The sequence below is a fragment of the Columba livia genome, chromosome 2 (genome assembly GCF_036013475.1).
Source record: "Columba livia isolate bColLiv1 breed racing homer chromosome 2, bColLiv1.pat.W.v2, whole genome shotgun sequence".
Taxonomy (NCBI): Eukaryota; Metazoa; Chordata; class Aves; order Columbiformes; family Columbidae; genus Columba; species Columba livia.
The window spans coordinates 64,187,014-64,207,081 of record NC_088603.1 but is presented as its reverse complement, the minus strand read 5'-3'; the positions used below and the strand labels follow the sequence as shown (position 1 = coordinate 64,207,081).

At 52.9% G+C, this 20,068-nt stretch overlaps 2 long non-coding RNA genes across 3 annotated transcripts in view; one reads left to right on the top strand and one right to left on the bottom strand.

Moving 5' to 3' along the window:
• The window catches only part of LOC135578788 (uncharacterized), a 96,786-nt gene that overhangs the window by 32,119 nt on the left and 44,599 nt on the right, over positions 1 to 20,068 (bottom strand). For both annotated transcript variants that reach the window (XR_010470885.1, XR_010470886.1), the window contains 4 exons: positions 19,243 to 19,461; positions 12,370 to 15,961; positions 8,935 to 9,063; positions 694 to 7,831 (listed from right to left, as the gene is read on the bottom strand). This is a non-coding gene — a long non-coding RNA (uncharacterized LOC135578788). The remainder of the gene's footprint in view (positions 1 to 693; positions 7,832 to 8,934; positions 9,064 to 12,369; positions 15,962 to 19,242; positions 19,462 to 20,068) is intronic.
• Positions 9,061 to 11,119, top strand: LOC135578800 (uncharacterized). Its single transcript, XR_010470916.1, has 3 exons — positions 9,061 to 10,021; positions 10,143 to 10,252; positions 10,453 to 11,119. It is a non-coding gene; the product is annotated as an uncharacterized LOC135578800 (long non-coding RNA).

The window sequence follows — 20,068 nt, the reverse complement described above, 5'->3', positions numbered from 1 at the left end:
GGGGGAGAGAGGCGGGAGGGGGGAGAGAGGCGGGAGGGGGGAGAGAGGCGGGAGGGGGGAGAGAGGCGGGAGGGGGGAGAGAGGCGGGAGGGGGGAGAGAGGCGGGAGGGGGGAGAGAGGCGGGAGGGGGGAGAGAGGCGGGAGGGGGGAGAGAGGCGGGAGGGGGGAGACGGGGAGGGGGGAGAGAGGCGGGAGGGGGGAGACGGGGAGGGGGGAGAGAGGCGGGAGGGGGGAGAGAGGCGGGAGGGGGGAGAGAGGCGGGAGGGGGGAGAGAGGCGGGAGGGGGGAGACGGGGAGGGGGGAGAGAGGCGGGAGGGGGGAGACGGGGAGGGGGGAGAGAGGCGGGAGGGGGGAGACGGGGAGGGGGGAGAGAGGCGGGAGGGGGGAGAGAGGCGGGAGGGGGGACACGGGGAGAGGGGAGAGAGGCGGGAGGGGGGACACGGGGAGAGGGGAGAGAGGCGGGAGGGGGGAGACGGGGAGGGAGGGTGGACGGGGGTGAGGGAGGTGGGAGATGGGAGGGGGGAGAAGGGCATGGCTGCCCTGAACCGATCACCCCCTAGAGATGAAGTCCAAGGGAGACACCACTCAGCTGGCAAATATTCCAAAAGCACGTTTTGCTCACAGATCTTACAGCAAGTTTTCCCTCAGCAAACAAAACATTAAACAGCAACAACAAGCAGAAATAATACTCACAAGTCTCAACCATCTTCTACGGCATTTTTCCGTACCGTCCGACACCGCCGGACCCGGCGGACACACCCGCTGCCCCCGCTCCAGCTGCCCGCCAAGCGGCGGCGCCGGCCGCGCACCCACGCGTGCCCACAAGCGGCCTCGCCCTCCCCGCCCGCCCGCCCGCCGGGCACAAGACGGACCCCAGCGCAGCCCCGCCCGGGCACCGGGAGAGCCGCCTCCCGCAAAGACCGACCCAGCAGCCCCGACGAGCGGATGGCGGAGCCGTCGCTCCTCGGCCCCGCCCCGTGTTCCCGTAAACGCGGGAACGAGCGGGAGTCGCGCGGTTTGGCTGCTCCCGAGAGAGAGTTGGACGAGAAACTCTTCCCGCCCCCTGTCCCTTCTTCTCCAGCCGGGCAGCCTCCTGGAGCTGCCGCCGCTACAACCGCTGCCGACAGCCCGGTGGCCCCGATGTGCCACCCCGCCCTTCCATCGGGCTTTTTCTTGTGCGTGGGCTGGCCGGTGGAGACTTTTCCGTGCTGTGTGTCACAGCTACTTGATGTGCTGATTTTTTTCCCACCCTATTTTCTCATTAATTCACAAGAAGGTTGTTGCAAGAACACCCGTTTCCGGAAACGCTTGAACATCCCTAGAATTGGCTTGGAGCCACAAAAGCACTGTCTCTTCAAACACGTTTTGCATTCTCCACACTACAGCACTAAAGAAAATCGGTGTTTCCACTTCCACGGCCATTGCACGTCCTGTGGCGGGTCAGAGTCCAGAAGCACCGAGCCTTCATAAGCTCTGTCCTCTGCCTCGGAGGGTGACGCTCCCTCCAGAAATGCCCCCGCCTCTCAGAGGAGGGACAGACAGCTGCTGCTGTCCCGGGGCTGCAGGCTGGGCTCTCAAACGAGCCGAGTTCCCAGGTCACTCCCAACAACTCGGCTTTCGGCTCCCGGAGTGAAATGCAACCTTTGCAAGCACCTGATGCCGCTGCCCTGCCGGGCTGGGCACAGGAGCCCTTCGCCGTGACCAGGGCAGGGAGATGCAACGCTGGGCTTGACTCGCTGCGGAGCTGCAGGGCTGCTGTGCCATCCGGCAGCAGAGGGGGATGAAGTGCCAGCTGGGGCAGTGACAGGGACTGTGCCAGTCAGCGCAGGCAGGTGACAGGAACAACCGCGAAGCCACTAGTGAAATGCAAAGAGTACAGCACGGGAAAGAGCACTGGATCAGCACCCGGTGGATTGTCCCTTCGTTTTCTGTTGACCATCAGTGTTCTTTATTGAATTATTGATTTCTTTTTACTGATGTACGGTTGGTCATTTTCATACGTTTGGGGATTTTTTGGATATTCGTTTGCCTTTCTTTTACAAGGGGAAAATGGTGTGCGACAAATTTTGATTCATACATGGTACAGGACGAACACTGGTTTTGCCAGTGCCTAACCAGACTCTCTTGAATGGAGCTGGGGACTCGACACAAGGCTTCATGCAAATTTGGAAGCAGAGGGACCAGGGGATGTGTCTCCAGCAATACTACAGGGTGTTTCAAAAACATGGTCCCAATTTCACACGCAGAGTGATTTCCAATTGGGTCCATCTTTCCGAAACATCCTGTGCTTGGGGAGAGTTGTGGAAACAAACGTGAGATGGGTCCTGTGTCACCTCTGTTCCTGCTCCTCGTCCCATAGTGCCGTGGCGGGATTCCTCCTCTGAAGGTGGTTCTTTTGAAGTAAATAAAACGTCTGTTGGAAGGAATTGTGGGAATTCAAAGACACGGTTCTTACACCTTTGGACAAATGTTTGCGTTAAAAACGGAGGCAAATTTTCTCTCCTTCTCCCTATATACGTGTATGCAGACTGTATAGTTTATAAAGACATGTAAAAATAGAAAATTAAATCGATAAATGTGTGCACACAGAAGCCCACACGAGACCACCGGAGACCGCAGGAGACCGTCGGAGACCGAAGGACACCGCTAGAAACCACAGGACACCATTGGCTCTGTGTCTTGGTTTAAAAAGGAAAAAGGTTTTCACATTTCAGCAAATAATGAAGACTTGGGTTTTCTCCCTCCTTCTCCCTATACGTGTGTCTATGGACAATAGAGTTTAGAAAAATATGTACATACAGACAATAACAGCTATAAATGCATGCACACAGAAGCCCGCTGGAGACCGCCGGAGATTGCAGGAGACCGTGGGAGACTGAAGAAGGCCGCTGGAAACCACAGGACGCCACTGGAGAACGTCGGAGACCAAAGGACACCGTGGGACCTGCACCTTGCCTGAAAAAAGGAAGAGTTTCTTAACATTTTACAAATACTTCAGCCTTTTCCTTTCTCTCTCCCTCTGTAAATACTAGAAATGCAGTACGGGAGGAAGGGAGAAAAAGTCGTCTTTTGAACTTACAATCATTATGATGCGATCTGCTACAATAACAGATTTTGACATTAAAACAAACATGCTCCTAGGAAAACATGCTCCTCTAGTAAGAAAACAGGAAAGATTTGTATCAGTTCTAGTGTAACATTGTATCTGCTGAGACTGTGGCTTCCCTAGATGTCAGCTGGGGAACAGAGAGGCTGCAGGAGAGTTTGTTGACAGAAAGTGGGAAACGTGGATTTTTTTTTCCCAGTTAACTTTTCCTTTCCCTTTCCTCTTCTTCCCACCCCTGTTTAGGCTCACGACCTTCCAAAAGCTGTTGCGGCAGATCACACACAGGTCCCTGCCGTTTGCTCGAACTCTGTAACACCATCAGGCAGATACGTTATCGGGATATTGTCTTGCGTGCTGCTGGGCCAAGAAGTGACACGAACGCCGTGTAAACACGGGCGGTGATGGCTCCTGGTCAGCAGTCACAGGCTGGCCTCAGTAATTGCTGTGAGACTAATCCCACACAGGAGCAACAGTATATGCTTCTGCCTTGTCAGCTTCATGAACAGGGCAAGTGGAGGGGAAAAATGCTCTTCTGTTAACTTCAAGTCATCACCTATGCTATCTGCAACAATAACAGATTTTAACATTAAAAAGAATTTCCTCATTATGCATCTGTTAGTAAAACTGAGAAGAATTGTATCAGATCTAGTGTACGATTGTATCTGCCGAGACCGTGGCTTCAGTACAAGTAAGCTGGGAATCTAGAAGCTGCAGGAAAATTTGTTGACAAAAACTGGGAAACTTTGATTTTTTTTTTTCCCCCGTTAACGCTTTTCCCCCTCTTCCTCTTTTTCCCATCCCTCTTCAGGCTCATAACCTTGCAAAGGCTATTGCAGCAGCTCACACATTTCTTCTGAAGCATCCAGATGCTGAAATGAGGCAGAGAAGTGTGGCCTACTGTCAGAGCAGACCTGAGGCCGAGCAGCAAATTAGAGACGTGGAGAGAGAAGCTTACGAGGTATGCTTTTTATTCAGAATCTGGGCTTTGGGAACCCTTCTATCACTCCTCGGATGGGGTGAGATTCAAGGATCTTGTTTGCTTACCTGTCCTCTGCTCCTCCTCTCCTTCCCCTCTTGCTGGTTTCCTCCGTCATCTCTGTTGTGTCTTCTTGTTGCATTCAGTAATCTCATCTCTGGCATTTTGTTTCTTCTTCCCAGGTTTGGTCAGGAATTCGTAACAGGGCTGCAGGAAGAAGTACTGGAAGTAAGGCTGGACTGGCAACAAATCCACACTGTGTTTTGGCAAAAGAGGGACACGGTTAGGTTGATTACTCCCCTGTCTTGTAGATGACAGGGACTGATTTGGGGCCAGCACCCCAAAGGCTTCCTCCATAGGGTGCTGGGCGGAGTTGGGGTGGGTGGGGCTGCACACGCGTGGCTCTGTCACCCCCGTGTCACAATGCCAGCACCCGGCAATGCAGCGCTCACAATGCCCCGAGCAGGACCAAAAGGAGCAGCCGGGTCCCCTGTCCACTGCCAGAGCTGGCCCGGGGGCAGCCCCAACACATCCCACAGGAAGCACTTGAGGAGCTGGTGGAATCACAGGGCAGGGGCTGAGGGAGGAAGAGCTTGCATGAGGCTGCTGGAGGTTCTCCACTGCAAGGTGATCTGCTGGCAGGGCCACCTTCCAAGCTCAGCTCACGGATGGAAATCCTTTTCAACTGGGTAGCGGCGGAGAGACCAAGGGAATTTCTTCTGTGCTTGGAACACCCACTGGTGTCCCACCAGGCACAGGAAGGAGTCTTGCCCCCAAGGTCCATCAGCTCAGAGGCATCTGGGCACTCTCGGAAGTCCGGGAGATGGCTCCGGCTCAAGGTAGGACAGGGTAGGATAGGCTAGGGCTTGGGCAGGTCCTGGGGGGCGTGAGCAGCCTGTGGGACAAGGAGCCAGGTCTGGCTCACATGCTCAGGGAACAGCCGATCGCCAGCACTGGGGTCAGGAAGGAATTTTTTCCCCCGGGGCAGATTGGCACTGGTCCCCGGGGGTTTTTTGCCTTCCTCTGCAGCATTGAGCATGACCACTTTGCACAGCTCCTCTGGGCCCTTTTGGCTCGGTTCCTGCCTGCTGCTCAAGCACCAGGAAGATGGCCTCTCGTGCCCCGCAGCTGGGGGGAGGAAGGCTTTTTTTCCCCCCCAGGTGGGACAGCAAGCGTCTCCGGGGGTTTTTCGCCTTCCTCTGCAGCGCTGAGCACGGCCCCTTGCCACGGCTTCTTTGGGCCTTTTGGGCTGGGCGCCTGCTGCTCCACGAGGTGGCCCTAAACTTAGCTAGAACAGCCTACCTAAACCAGCACAGAACAACTCACCTAAACCAATCTTAAACAACCTAAACCAGTCTGCCTTAAAAAACTTCAATCAGCCACCAACAACCTAAGCAGAACCTTAAACAATCTACAACAAATTACCTAAACCAAACAAAAGAAACCAACCAAAACTCCCTAAAACAAACGTACCCAAAACCAAATGATCTAAAAAATCCTACCTAAAACAATCTAAAACTACATAAACCGGCATTTCTCAGCCAACCTTAAGCGACCTGTAACCAAACAAGCTAAACAAACCAAAACCAACCAATCTTAACCTAAAACAACCATTAAACAATCTCAAACAACTTCAAAACAATCTGATAAAGGATAAAACTACCTAAAACAACCCATCTAAACCAACCTCAAAAATAGGAAACCAAAAGACATCACCTGACCAAAATGACCTCAAGCAAACAACCCAAAGCCAAATAGAACCACTGAAACCATCCTACAATCGCCAAGCTCAAACCCAATCTAAATCAACTAAACTTCAACAACTAAGCTAAAACCCCCTAAAAAACCTCAACAACCAAACTCCAACCACCAGCCACCCTACCCCATGCAGTGTCTCACTTGGATGTGTCTGCAGTCTTGGAAGCTTGACTACCCCAGGTTCTCCTACAAATGGACCCTGAGCTTGTTTGGAGGTTCTCAAGCACAGCGCAGCTACCGTATCCCCTTGACCTAGCAATGGTTCGCCTCTAGCGGGGAAGGTCGTCCTCTTTGAGCAAGGCAGGGAAACACGTGGAGCAGGGAAGGAGGACGGGGACATCTGCTGCAACAGCACAAACAGCCCCATCGAGCCTGGTGATTAGTGGGGGGACGCATGTCCCAGCGAGATTGCAGTCACATCCAAACCATCCAGACACAACCTAAAACCAACAAAACACAATGTAAATCTAGCCAAAGCACCTATAGCACCCTCAACAACCAATCTAAACCACCCCAACCTGAAGGAACCCACCTTCAAAACATGCAACGTAAATAACACTGCCTAAAACAACCTACCAAAAAGGAAATAAACCAACCTAAACCAAACAACCTGAACCAACCTCAACAGAAACCCTTCAAACAACTTAAACAGTGTAAACCAAACCTGCCGAAACCAACCTACCTGAAAACACAGACACCCACCAACCCACCTAAACTGCCTACTGAAAACAAACAACCTAAAATAACCAACCAGCCGACCATGTCTCAACTTAAAGTCATCTGAACAAACCTAAACCAATCTACTGAAAACGGCCTCAACGAAAACAGCTTCACATACGCCACCTACAACAACCAACGGAAGACACCTTCAACCAAATATCACCTACATCAAGCAACATGAACCCACCAGCCTTCGACAACCAGCCTCTCACAATCACCCTCAAAGAACCTGCCTCAAACCAACCTCAAACGACCGCAACAAGCTGAACCAAGCTCGTAAAACCAGAAACCTCAACCAAATTAACGCAACCAGTGCTAAAGAAGCACCAGAAAACAGCACCAACCAAAGAACCCAGCAAAACCAAGAAAAATAAACCTCCGAAGCTAAACAACACACATCAGCGGTAAGAAAATCACATCACACAGCCTAAACCAACCCACCTAAACTAACCAACCGAAACCAAGCTCAACCATCAAACCTGAAACAAGCAATCTAAGACCGCCAACCTGAACCAAACTTAACAAACCTTAACCTAAAACAACCGGCCTTCAGTGACCTACCAACACACAACCTACCAACAACGTCATACGGTGTCAAACAACCAGGCTCAAAAAGCCTACCAAAACCAACTCGTATTAGCTGACCTAAACCAACCAAATGAAACCAACTTAGCAAAACCCAACAAAACCAAAACAACAATGGAAACAACATCAACAACAAAAACAGAACACCAAACAAGGTAGAAAGAAACAAGCAAAACCCAAACAAGTTACAGACCAAGAAGGCAGATGTAGGAAGCAGCACGCAGAGATGTTGCATGGGGACCCAGTGCTTTGGAGCAGCCACTGGTGTCCTGTCAGGAACAGGAAGGATTCGCAGCTGCCGCTCGGCACCTCTCCCTGCGGGCAACACCAGCGCCTGGCAGGGACCAGAGCGCTTCTCGTGCACCCTGCCCAAGAAGCACAGCAGCCAAACAAGGTGTGCAAGGCAAAACATCTGCTCGCCATCGCTACATGTGATGCTTTGGAAAAGATCCCACAGTACCACATACCTCTTCTTTGGTGCATGGTCAGTCCCGCGCCTCATTCTCAAGGTCCTCCCTCTTCAGGAACCTGGCAAAGCTTGGCCTCCATTCCTGCTGCTGCTCTCTGCAGCTCTGGGACTTGCCTTTGCCAGCCCGCAAGGGCTGTTTGTTCAAGCTAAACTGAAGAATGCATCAGCCTGCTCCTGGCTACACGTGGGCTTGTGTTAAGGATTGTGAGCATTGGCTCTGAAAAAGAGTGAGAAACGGAAATGACATGGAATAACAGAACATGAAAAAACATAAAATGAAGTAAATTAACATAAATAAAATAAAATTAAATAAAATTAAATTAAATTAAAAAAAAAACCAACAAAAACACTTGTATCTGTTGCGTTTTGTGTCCTGGAAAGTGGTTTTGAGGGAAGAGTGAAGGAAGGGAGAGGGAAAGGGGACGGGCAGGGGGGAAGGGAAGAGAAAAGAAAGCCCTGACAGAGCCCTGAGAGCTCCGTACCCGAAATTGTGTGGGTTTGACTGAAAGTGAATTCATTTCCTTCATGGAGTGAGAAACCTTTCTTTTTCACAGCTCGCACAGTCATTATTTGGAATTAGTTTGAAAACACGAGATAACACCCCAGCACAGAGCTAATGTTTTTAATTGCGCCGGTCTGAGAGCCAAGGGCATTCTGACTGCTCTGCCCACAGATGTGACGTATCGGGGAAGGGGGACAGAGATGGGACAGAGCTGGACTGACATCCAGGCTGATCGATACGAGTATTTCATCCCATTAGCGTCACGGTCATTATTTAAGGAGGGAGGGGATCTCTCTCACTCTCTCAGGCGTGCAGTGTAATCTTGATAAACTGGCCACATGGGTCAAGAAAGCCACCTGGCAACCAAACAGACCCATTGCACTCTTCCGCTCAGCACATCAAGACTTGCCCTCTAAGTCTCGGCAATTCCTTGAATATCACCAATAATCAACCCAGGTTTCAAACAGCAACATGGCATGACAAAATAATACATACTTCTCTTTAAGTCCGCTCCTTCTTTTAATCTTTGCCTAGACCTTCAGGAAATGTCAAACCAAACTAACTACCCAGCAGTTCAACACGCAACCCACGCAAAATAAAGGCTACCCACGAGGAACCCCGTTACAAGTATCAGTCGTGCAACTGCTACTCTGTGGCACGGCTGCCCTGAACCGATCACCCCTAGAGATGAAGCCCGAGGGAGACACCACTCAGCCGGCAAATATTCCAAAAACACGTTTTGCTCACAGATCTTACAGCAAGTTTTCCCTCGGCAAACAAAAGATTAAACAGCAGCAACAAGCAGAAATAATACTCACAAGTCTGTGACTCACAAGAGGGCTGTTGCAAGAAGGATTTCTGGAAACGCTTGACCATCCATAGAAGTGGCTTGGAGCCACAAAAGCCCTGTCTCTTCAAACACGTTTTGCATTCTTCACACTACAGCACTAAAGAAAGATCAGAATCCCTCAGCATAGTACAATTCTGCAATACAGCGACCGGGTTGGTCGTGCTGCTAAGACACCTTGTCCAAAGATCTGCAGCTCTTGCTCTTTGCTGAAGACAAAAGGCCGATGAGTCGGTTCCAGCAGAGGCAAACCAAATCTAAGCACTGACAGGGCTGCAGAGCAAAATGGCCCCGCAATGGGGCCTCGTGGCCCCGGGGGCCGCCATGCCGGCCACCGCAGCGGCCGTTGGGGACGCCACGAGCCTCTGTGATGGCAGTTGGAGCAGAGCTGTGCCAGCTGCGCCATCGCTCCGAGAGAAGAGGCCGCAGACGACAGCGCCGGATCGACGCGAAGAAGAGAGAGGAGGCTCAGGGACCCCCTGGGATGGCTCCGCCGCCCAAACGGCGGCTGCCTGGCGGGAGCAGCAGCACCGCCCACAGGCAGGAGGAGCCCATGGAGATTGACCCACCCCGGGAAGAGGCGGAGCCCATGGAGGTGGATCCGCCTCGGCAGGAGGAGGAGGCGATGGAGGTGGATCCGCCTCAGGCAGGGCTGCTGGGGCCCAGCACCAGCATGGCCGGACCGCCTCCGGCGCCGCAGTGCCCTAAGCGCCGCAGGACGGCCGGGGGCTCTCCCAGAGCCCCCAAACAGGCGCCTGGCCGCAAGCGGCGCCGCCCCCGCAGCCGCCACTAGCCACCTCCGGGGGATGGGCCGGACCAGCAGCCGCTCTGGAGCCACAGGTGAGCCCGGCTTCCCAGCCCGCACCCCCGGCCCTCATGCCGGGGCATCTCCTCTGCCCTGGGGCCTGGGGAAGAGGCGAGGAGGGTCGCTGCCATCTTCTGCTCGGCAGCCCCAGAGCACCGGGAGGAGTCCTCAGGAGCCACCACACAGCGGGGGACAGCGCCACAGACGCCAGGACACCCGAGGACAGCGCTGGAGCTTGCCTTCAAGGCAAAAGGTTTTCACATTGCACAAATCATTCAGACTTTTCCTTTCCTTCTCCCTGTATGCAGACTATAGAGTTAATAGAAATATGTAGATATAGAAAATAAAAGCTAGGTGGATGTGTGTGTGCACAGAAGCCCGCTGGAGACCGCCAGAGACCGTCGGGGACAGAAGGACACCGTGGGATCTGCACCTTGCCTTATAAAAGGAGAAGTGTGGAGACTTGGAGACAAAACCTGACGAGGTATGCTTGTTATTCAGAGCCTGGTCTTTCGGAACCCTTCTCTTACTCCTCTGATTGGGTGAGATGCAAGGGTCTCCTTTACTTGTGTGTTCTCTGCTCCTCCTCTCCCCCCCCTCTTGCTGTTTTCCTCCATCATCTCTGTTGTGTCTTCTTGTTGCATTCACTAACTCTCATCTCTGGCATTTTGGTTTTTTTCCCAGGTTTGGTCAGGAATTCTTGACAGGACTACCGGAAGGAGATTTTGAAGGTCAGAGGCATTTGGGCACTCTCGGCAGTCCGGGAGATGGCTCCGGCTCAAGGTAGGACAGGGTAGGATAGGCTAGGGCTTGGGCAGGTCCTGGGGGGCGTGAGCAGCCTGTGCATGGGACGAGGAGCCAGGTCTGGCTCACATGCTCAGGGAACAGCCGATCGCCAGCACTGGGGTCAGGAAGGAATTTTTTCCCCCGGGGCAGATTGGCACTGGTCCCCGGGGGTTTTTTGCCTTCCTCTGCAGCACTGAGCATGACCACTTTGCAGAGCTCCTCTGGGCCCTTTTGGCTCGGTTCCTGCCTGCTGCTCAAGCACCAGGAAGATGGCCTCTCGTGCCCCGCAGCTGGGGGGAGGAAGGCTTTTTTTCCCCCCGAGGTGGGACAGCAAGCGTCTCCGGGGGTTTTTTGCTTTCCTCTGCAGCGCTGAGCACGGCCCCTTGCCACGGCTTCTTTGGGCCATTTGGGCTGGGCGCCTGCTGCTCCACGAGGTGGCCCTAAACTTAGCTAGAATAGCCTATCCAAAGCAGCATAGAACTAATCGCCTAAACCAACCTTAAAGAAGTGCAAGGAACTAACCCGCCTTCAAGAAGCTAAAATAAACTGAAACTAAACACTTGTATCCCTTGTGTTTTGTGTCGTTGAAAGTGTTTTGGAGTCGGGAAGTGGGGGGGAGTAAGGGAGAGGCGGGTGGAGGTTGGGGAGGGGGGAGAGAGGCGGGAGGGGGGAGAGAGGCGGGAGGGGGGAGAGAGGCGGGAGGGGGGAGAGAGGCGGGAGGGGGGAGAGAGGCGGGAGGGGGGAGAGAGGCGGGAGGGGGGAGAGAGGCGGGAGAGGGGAGACGGGGAGGGGGGAGAGAGGCGGGAGGGGGGAGAGAGGCGGGAGAGGGGAGACGGGGAGGGGGGAGAGAGGCGGGAGAGGGGAGACGGGGAGGGGGGAGAGAGGCGGGAGAGGGGAGACGGGGAGGGGGGAGAGAGGCGGGAGGGGAGAGAGGCGGGAGAGGGGAGACGGGGAGGGGGGAGAGAGGCGGGAGAGGGGAGACGGGGAGGGGGGAGAGAGGCGGGAGGGGGGAGAGAGGCGGGAGGGGGGAGAGAGGCGGGAGGGGGGAGAGCGGCGGGAGGGGGGAGGGGGGAGAGGCGGGAGGGGGGGGAGAGGCGGGAGGGGGGAGAGAGGCGGGAGGGGGGAGAGAGGCGGGAGGGGGGAGACGGGGAGAGAGGCGGGAGGGGGGAGGGGGGACACGGGGAGAGGGGAGAGAGGCGGGAGGGGGGAGACGGGGAGAGGGGAGAGAGGCGGGAGGGGGGAGACGGGGAGGGGGGAGACGGGGAGGGGGGAGACGGGGAGGGGGGAGACGGGGAGGGGGGAGAGAGGCGGGAGGGGGGAGACGGGGAGAGAGGCGGGAGAGGGGAGACGGGGAGGGGGGAGAGAGGCGGGAGGGGGGAGACGGGGAGAGGGGAGAGAGGCGGGAGGGGGGAGACGGGGAGGGGGGAGAGAGGCGGGAGAGGGGAGACGGGGAGGGGGGAGAGAGGCGGGAGGGGAGAGAGGCGGGAGAGGGGAGACGGGGAGGGGGGAGAGAGGCGGGAGAGGGGAGACGGGGAGGGGGGAGAGAGGCGGGAGGGGGGAGACGGGGAGGGGGGAGAGAGGCGGGAGGGGGGAGACGGGGAGGGAGGGTGGACGGGGGTGAGGGAGGTGGGAGATGGGAGGGGGGAGAAGGGCATGGCTGCCCTGAACCGATCACCCCCTAGAGATGAAGTCCAAGGGAGACACCACTCAGCTGGCAAATATTCCAAAAGCACGTTTTGCTCACAGATCTTACAGCAAGTTTTCCCTCAGCAAACAAAAGATTAAACAGCAACAACAAGCAGAAATAATACTCACAAGTCTCAACCATCTTCTACGGCATTTTTCCGTACCGTCCGACACCGCCGGACCCGGCGGACACACCCGCTGCCCCCGCTCCAGCTGCCCGCCAAGCGGCGGCGCCGGCCGCGCACCCACGCGTGCCCACAAGCGGCCTCGCCCTCCCCGCCCGCCCGCCGGGCACAAGACGGACCCCAGCGCAGCCCCGCCCGGGCACCGGGAGAGCCGCCTCCCGCAAAGACCGACCCAGCAGCCCCGACGAGCGGATGGCGGAGCCGTCGCTCCTCGGCCCCGCCCCGTGTTCCCGTAAACGCGGGAACGAGCGGGAGTCGCGCGGTTTGGCTGCTCCCGAGAGAGAGTTGGACGAGAAACTCTTCCCGCCCCCTGTCCCTTCTTCTCCAGCCGGGCAGCCTCCTGGAGCTGCCGCCGCTACAACCGCTGCCGACAGCCCGGTGGCCCCGATGTGCCACCCCGCCCTTCCATCGGGCTTTTTCTTGTGCGTGGGCTGGCCGGTGGAGACTTTTCCGTGCTGTGTGTCACAGCTACTTGATGTGCTGATTTTTTTCCCACCCTATTTTCTCATTAATTCACAAGAAGGTTGTTGCAAGAACACCCGTTTCCGGAAACGCTTGAACATCCCTAGAATTGGCTTGGAGCCAAAAAAGCACTGTCTCTTCAAACACGTTTTGCATTCTTCACACTACAGCACTAAAGAAAATCGGTGTTTCCACTTCCACGGCCATTGCACGTCCTGTGGCGGGTCAGAGTCCAGAAGCACCGAGCCTTCATAAGCTCTGTCCTCTGCCTCGGAGGGTGACGCTCCCTCCAGAAATGCCCCCGCCTCTCAGAGGAGGGACAGACAGCTGCTGCTGTCCCGGGGCTGCAGGCTGGGCTCTCAAACGAGCCGAGTTCCCAGGTCACTCCCAACAACTCGGCTTTCGGCTCCCGGAGTGAAATGCAACCTTTGCAAGCACCTGATGCCGCTGCCCTGCCGGGCTGGGCACAGGAGCCCTTCGCCGTGACCAGGGCAGGGAGATGCAACGCTGGGCTTGACTCGCTGCGGAGCTGCAGGGCTGCTGTGCCATCCGGCAGCAGAGGGGGATGAAGTGCCAGCTGGGGCAGTGACAGGGACTGTGCCAGTCAGCGCAGGCAGGTGACAGGAACAACCGCGAAGCCACTAGTGAAATGCAAAGAGTACAGCACGGGAAAGAGCACTGGATCAGCACCCGGTGGATTGTCCCTTCGTTTTCTGTTGACCATCAGTGTTCTTTATTGAATTATTGATTTCTTTTTACTGATGTACGGTTGGTCATTTTCATACGTTTGGGGATTTTTTGGATATTCGTTTGCCTTTCTTTTACAAGGGGAAAATGGTGTGCGACAAATTTTGATTCATACATGGTACAGGACGAACACTGGTTTTGCCAGTGCCTAACCAGACTCTCTTGAATGGAGCTGGGGACTCGACACAAGGCTTCATGCAAATTTGGAAGCAGAGGGACCAGGGGATGTGTCTCCAGCAATACTACAGGGTGTTTCAAAAACATGGTCCCAATTTCACACGCAGAGTGATTTCCAATTGGGTCCATCTTTCCGAAACATCCTGTGCTTGGGGAGAGTTGTGGAAACAAACGTGAGATGGGTCCTGTGTCACCTCTGTTCCTGCTCCTCGTCCCATAGTGCCGTGGCGGGATTCCTCCTCTGAAGGTGGTTCTTTTGAAGTAAATAAAACGTCTGTTGGAAGGAATTGTGGGAATTCAAAGACACGGTTCTTACACCTTTGGACAAATGTTTGCGTTAAAAACGGAGGCAAATTTTCTCTCCTTCTCCCTATATACGTGTATGCAGACTGTATAGTTTATAAAGACATGTAAAAATAGAAAATTAAATCGATAAATGTGTGCACACAGAAGCCCACACGAGACCACCGGAGACCGCAGGAGACCGTCGGAGACCGAAGGACACCGCTAGAAACCACAGGACACCATTGGCTCTGTGTCTTGGTTTAAAAAGGAAAAAGGTTTTCACATTTCAGCAAATAATGAAGACTTGGGTTTTCTCCCTCCTTCTCCCTATACGTGTGTCTATGGACAATAGAGTTTAGAAAAATATGTACATACAGACAATAACAGCTATAAATGCATGCACACAGAAGCCCGCTGGAGACCGCCGGAGATTGCAGGAGACCGTGGGAGACTGAAGAAGGCCGCTGGAAACCACAGGACGCCACTGGAGAACGTCGGAGACCAAAGGACACCGTGGGACCTGCACCTTGCCTGAAAAAAGGAAGAGTTTCTTAACATTTTACAAATACTTCAGCCTTTTCCTTTCTCTCTCCCTCTGTAAATACTAGAAATGCAGTACGGGAGGAAGGGAGAAAAAGTCGTCTTTTGAACTTACAATCATTATGATGCGATCTGCTACAATAACAGATTTTGACATTAAAACAAACATGCTCCTAGGAAAACATGCTCCTCTAGTAAGAAAACAGGAAAGATTTGTATCAGTTCTAGTGTAACATTGTATCTGCTGAGACTGTGGCTTCCCTAGATGTCAGCTGGGGAACAGAGAGGCTGCAGGAGAGTTTGTTGACAGAAAGTGGGAAACGTGGATTTTTTTTTCCCAGTTAACTTTTCCTTTCCCTTTCCTCTTCTTCCCACCCCTGTTTAGGCTCACGACCTTCCAAAAGCTGTTGCGGCAGATCACACACAGGTCCCTGCCGTTTGCTCGAACTCTGTAACACCATCAGGCAGATACGTTATCGGGATATTGTCTTGCGTGCTGCTGGGCCAAGAAGTGACACGAACGCCGTGTAAACACGGGCGGTGATGGCTCCTGGTCAGCAGTCACAGGCTGGCCTCAGTAATTGCTGTGAGACTAATCCCACACAGGAGCAACAGTATATGCTTCTGCCTTGTCAGCTTCATGAACAGGGCAAGTGGAGGGGAAAAATGCTCTTCTGTTAACTTCAAGTCATCACCTATGCTATCTGCAACAATAACAGATTTTAACATTAAAAAGAATTTCCTCATTATGCATCTGTTAGTAAAACTGAGAAGAATTGTATCAGATCTAGTGTACGATTGTATCTGCCGAGACCGTGGCTTCAGTACAAGTAAGCTGGGAATCTAGAAGCTGCAGGAAAATTTGTTGACAAAAACTGGGAAACTTTGATTTTTTTTTTTCCCCCGTTAACGCTTTTCCCCCTCTTCCTCTTTTTCCCATCCCTCTTCAGGCTCATAACCTTGCAAAGGCTATTGCAGCAGCTCACACATTTCTTCTGAAGCATCCAGATGCTGAAATGAGGCAGAGAAGTGTGGCCTACTGTCAGAGCAGACCTGAGGCCGAGCAGCAAATTAGAGACGTGGAGAGAGAAGCTTACGAGGTATGCTTTTTATTCAGAATCTGGGCTTTGGGAACCCTTCTATCACTCCTCGGATGGGGTGAGATTCAAGGATCTTGTTTGCTTACCTGTCCTCTGCTCCTCCTCTCCTTCCCCTCTTGCTGTTTTCCTCCGTCATCTCTGCTGTGTCTTCTTGTTGCATTCAGTCATCTCATCTCTGGCATTTTGTTTCTTCTTCCCAGGTTTGGTCAGGAATTCGTAACAGGGCTGCAGGAAGAAGTACTGGAAGTAAGGCTGGACTGGCAACAAATCCACACTGTGTTTTGGCAAAAGAGGGACACGGTTAGGTTGATTACTCCCCTGTCTTGTAGATGACAGGGACTGATTTGGGGCCAGCACCCCAAAGGCTTCCTCCCAAAGGTGCTGGGCGGAGTTGGGGTGGGCGGGGCTGCACACGCGTGGCTCTGTCACCCCCGTGTCACAATGCCAGCACCCGGCAATGCAGCGCTCACAATGCCCCGAGCAGGACCAAAAGGAGCAGCCGGGTCCCCTGTCCACTGCCAGAGCTGGCCCGGGGGCAGCCCCAACACATCCCACAGGAAGCACTTGAGGAGCTGGTGGAATCACAGGGCAGGGGCTGAGGGAGGAAGAGCTTGCATGAGGCTGCTGGAGGTTCTCCACTGCAAGGTGATCTGCGGGCAGGGCCACCTTCCAAGCTCAGCTCATGGATGGAAATCCTTTTCAACTGGGTAGCGGTGGAGAGACCAAGGGAATTTCTTCTGTGCTTGCAACACCCACTGGTGTCCCACCAGGCACTTGGGCACTCTCGGAAGTCCGGGAGATGGCTCCGGCTCAAGGTAGGACAGGGTAGGATAGGCTAGGGCTTAGGCAGGTCCTGGGAGGTGTGAGCAGCCTGTGGGACGAGGAGCCAGGTCTGGCTCACATGCTCAGGGAACAGCCGATCGCCAGCACTGGGGTCAGGAAGGAATTTTTTCCCCCGGGGCAGATTGGCACTGGTCCCCGGGGGTTTTTTGCCTTCCTCTGCAGCATTGAGCATGACCACTTTGCAGAGCTCCTCTGGGCCCTTTTGGCTCGGTTCCTGCCTGCTGCTCAAGCACCAGGAACATGGCCTCTCGTGCCCCGCAGCTGGGGGGAGGAAGGCTTTTTTTCCCCCCCAGGTGGGACAGCAAGCGTCCCCGGGGGTTTTTCGCCTTCCTCTGCAGCGCTGAGCACGGCCCCTTGCCACGGCTTCTTTGGGCCTTTTGGGCTGGGCGCCTGCTGCTCCACGAGGTGGCCCTAAACTTAGCTAGAACAGCCTATCCAAAGCAGCATAGAACAACTCACCTAAACCAATCTTAAACAACCTAAACCAGTCTGCCTTAAAAAACTTCAATCAGCCACCAACAACCTAAGCAGAACCTTAAACAATCTACAACAAATTACCTAAACCAAACAAAAGAAACCAACCAAAACACCCTAAAACAAACCTACCCAAAACCAAATGATCTAAAAAATCCTACCTAAAACAATCTAAAACTACATAAACCGGCATTTCTCAGCCAACCTTAAGCGACCTGTAACCAAACAAGCTAAACAAACCAAAACCAACCAATCTTAACCTAAAACAACCATTAAACAATCTCAAACAACTTCAAAACAATCTGATAAAGGATAAAACTACCTAAAACAACCCATCTAAACCAACCTCAAAAATAGGAAACCAAAAGACATCACCTGACCAAAATGACCTCAAGCAAACAACCCAAAGCCAAATAGAACCACTGAAACCATCCTACAATCGCCAAGCTCAAACCCAATCTAAATCAACTAAACTTCAACAACTAAGCTAAAACCCCCTAAAAAACCTCAACAACCAAACTCCAACCACCAGCCACCCTACCCCATGCAGTGTCTCACTTGGATGTGTCTGCAGTCTTGGAAGCTTGACTACCCCAGGTTCTCCTACAAATGGACCCTGAGCTTGTTTGGAGGTTCTCAAGCACAGCGCAGCTACCGTATCCCCTTGACCTAGCAATGGTTCGCCTCTAGCGGGGAAGGTCGTCCTCTTTGAGCAAGGCAGGGAAACACGTGGAGCAGGGAAGGAGGACGGGGACATCTGCTGCAACAGCACAAACAGCCCCATCGAGCCTGGTGATTAGTGGGGGGACGCATGTCCCAGCGAGATTGCAGTCACATCCAAACCATCCAGACACAACCTAAAACCAACAAAACACCATGTAAATCTAACCAAAGCACCTAAAGCACCCTCAACAACCAATCTAAACCACCCCAACCTGAAGGAACCCACCTTCAAAACATGCAACGTAAATAACACTGCCTAAAACAACCTACCAAAAAGGAAATAAACCAACCTAAACCAAACAACCTGAACCAACCTCAACAGAAACCCTTCAAACAACTTAAACAGTGTAAACCAAACCTGCCGAAACCAACCTACCTGAAAACACAGACACCCACCAACCCACCTAAACTGCCTACTGAAAACAAACAACCTAAAATAACCAACCAGCCGACCATGTCTCAACTTAAAGTCATCTGAACAAACCTAAACCAATCTACTGAAAACGGCCTCAACGAAAACAGCTTCACATACGCCACCTACAACAACCAACGGAAGACACCTTCAACCAAAAATCACCTACATCAAGCAACATGAACCCACCAGCCTTCGACAACCAGCCTCTCACAATCACCCTCAAAGAACCTGCCTCAAACCAACCTCAAACGACCGCAACAAGCTGAACCAAGCTCGTAAAACCAGAAACCTCAACCAAATTAACGCAACCAGTGCTAAAGAAGCACCAGAAAACAGCACCAACCAAAGAACCCAGCAAAACCAAGAAAAATAAACCTCCGAAGCTAAACAACACACATCAGCGGTAAGAAAATCACATCACACAGCCTAAACCAACCCACCTAAACTAACCAACCGAAACCAAGCTCAACCATCAAACCTGAAACAAGCAATCTAAGACCCCCTACCTCAACCAAACTTAACAAACCTTAACCTAAAACAACCGGCCTTCAGTGACCTACCAACACACAACCTACCAACAACGTCATACGGTGTCAAACAACCAGGCTCAAAAAGCCTACCAAAACCAACTCGTATTAGCTGACCTAAACCAACCAAATGAAACCAACTTAGCAAAACCCAACAAAACCAAAACAACAATGGAAACAACATCAACAACAAAAACAGAACACCAAACAAGGTAGAAAGAAACAAGCAAAACCCAAACAAGTTACAGACCAAGAAGGCAGATGTAGGAAGCAGCACGCAGAGATGTTGCATGGGGACCCAGTGCTTTGGAGCAGCCACTGGTGTCCTGTCAGGAACAGGAAGGATTCGCAGCTGCCACTCGGCACCTCTCCCTGCGGGCAACACCAGCGCCTGGCAGGGACCAGAGCGCTTCTCGTGCACCCTGCCCAAAAAGCACAGCAGCCAAACAAGGTGTGCAAGGCAAAACATCTGCTCGCCATCGCTACATGTGATGCTTTGGAAAAGATCCCACAGTACCACATACCTCTTCTTTGGTGCATGGTCAGTCCCGCGCCTCATTCTCAAGGTCCTCCCTCTTCAGGAACCTGGCAAAGCTTGGCCTCCATTCCTGCTGCTGCTCTCTGCAGCTCTGGGACTTGCCTTTGCCAGCCCGCAAGGGCTGTTTGTTCAAGCTAAACTGAAGAATGCATCAGCCTGCTCCTGGCTACACGTGGGCTTGTGTTAAGGATTGTGAGCATTGGCTCTGAAAAAGAGTGAGAAACGGAAATGACATGGAATAACAGAACATGAAAAAACATAAAATGAAGTAAATTAACATAAATAAAATAAAATAAAATAAAATAAAATAAAATAAAATAAAATAAAATAAAAAAAACAACAAAAACACTTGTATCTGTTGCGTTTTGTGTCCTGGAAAGTGGTTTTGAGGGAAGAGTGAAGGAAGGGAGAGGGAAAGGGGACGGGCAGGGGGGAAGGGAAGAGAAGGCAGAAGAGAAAAGAAAGCCCTGACAGAGCCCTGAGAGCTCCGTACCCGAAATTGTGTGGGTTTGACTGAAAGTGAATTCATTTCCTTCATGGAGTGAGAAACCTTTCTTTTTCACAGCTCGCACAGTCATTATTTGGAATTAGTTTGAAAACACGAGATAACACCCCAGCACAGAGCTAATGTTTTTAATTGCGCCGGTCTGAGAGCCAAGGGCATTCTGACTGCTCTGCCCACAGATGTGACGTATCGGGGAAGGGGGACAGAGATGGGACAGAGCTGGACTGACATCCAGGCTGATCGAGAAGAGTATTTCATCCCATTAGCGTCACGGTCATTATTTAAGGAGGGAGGGGATCTCTCTCAC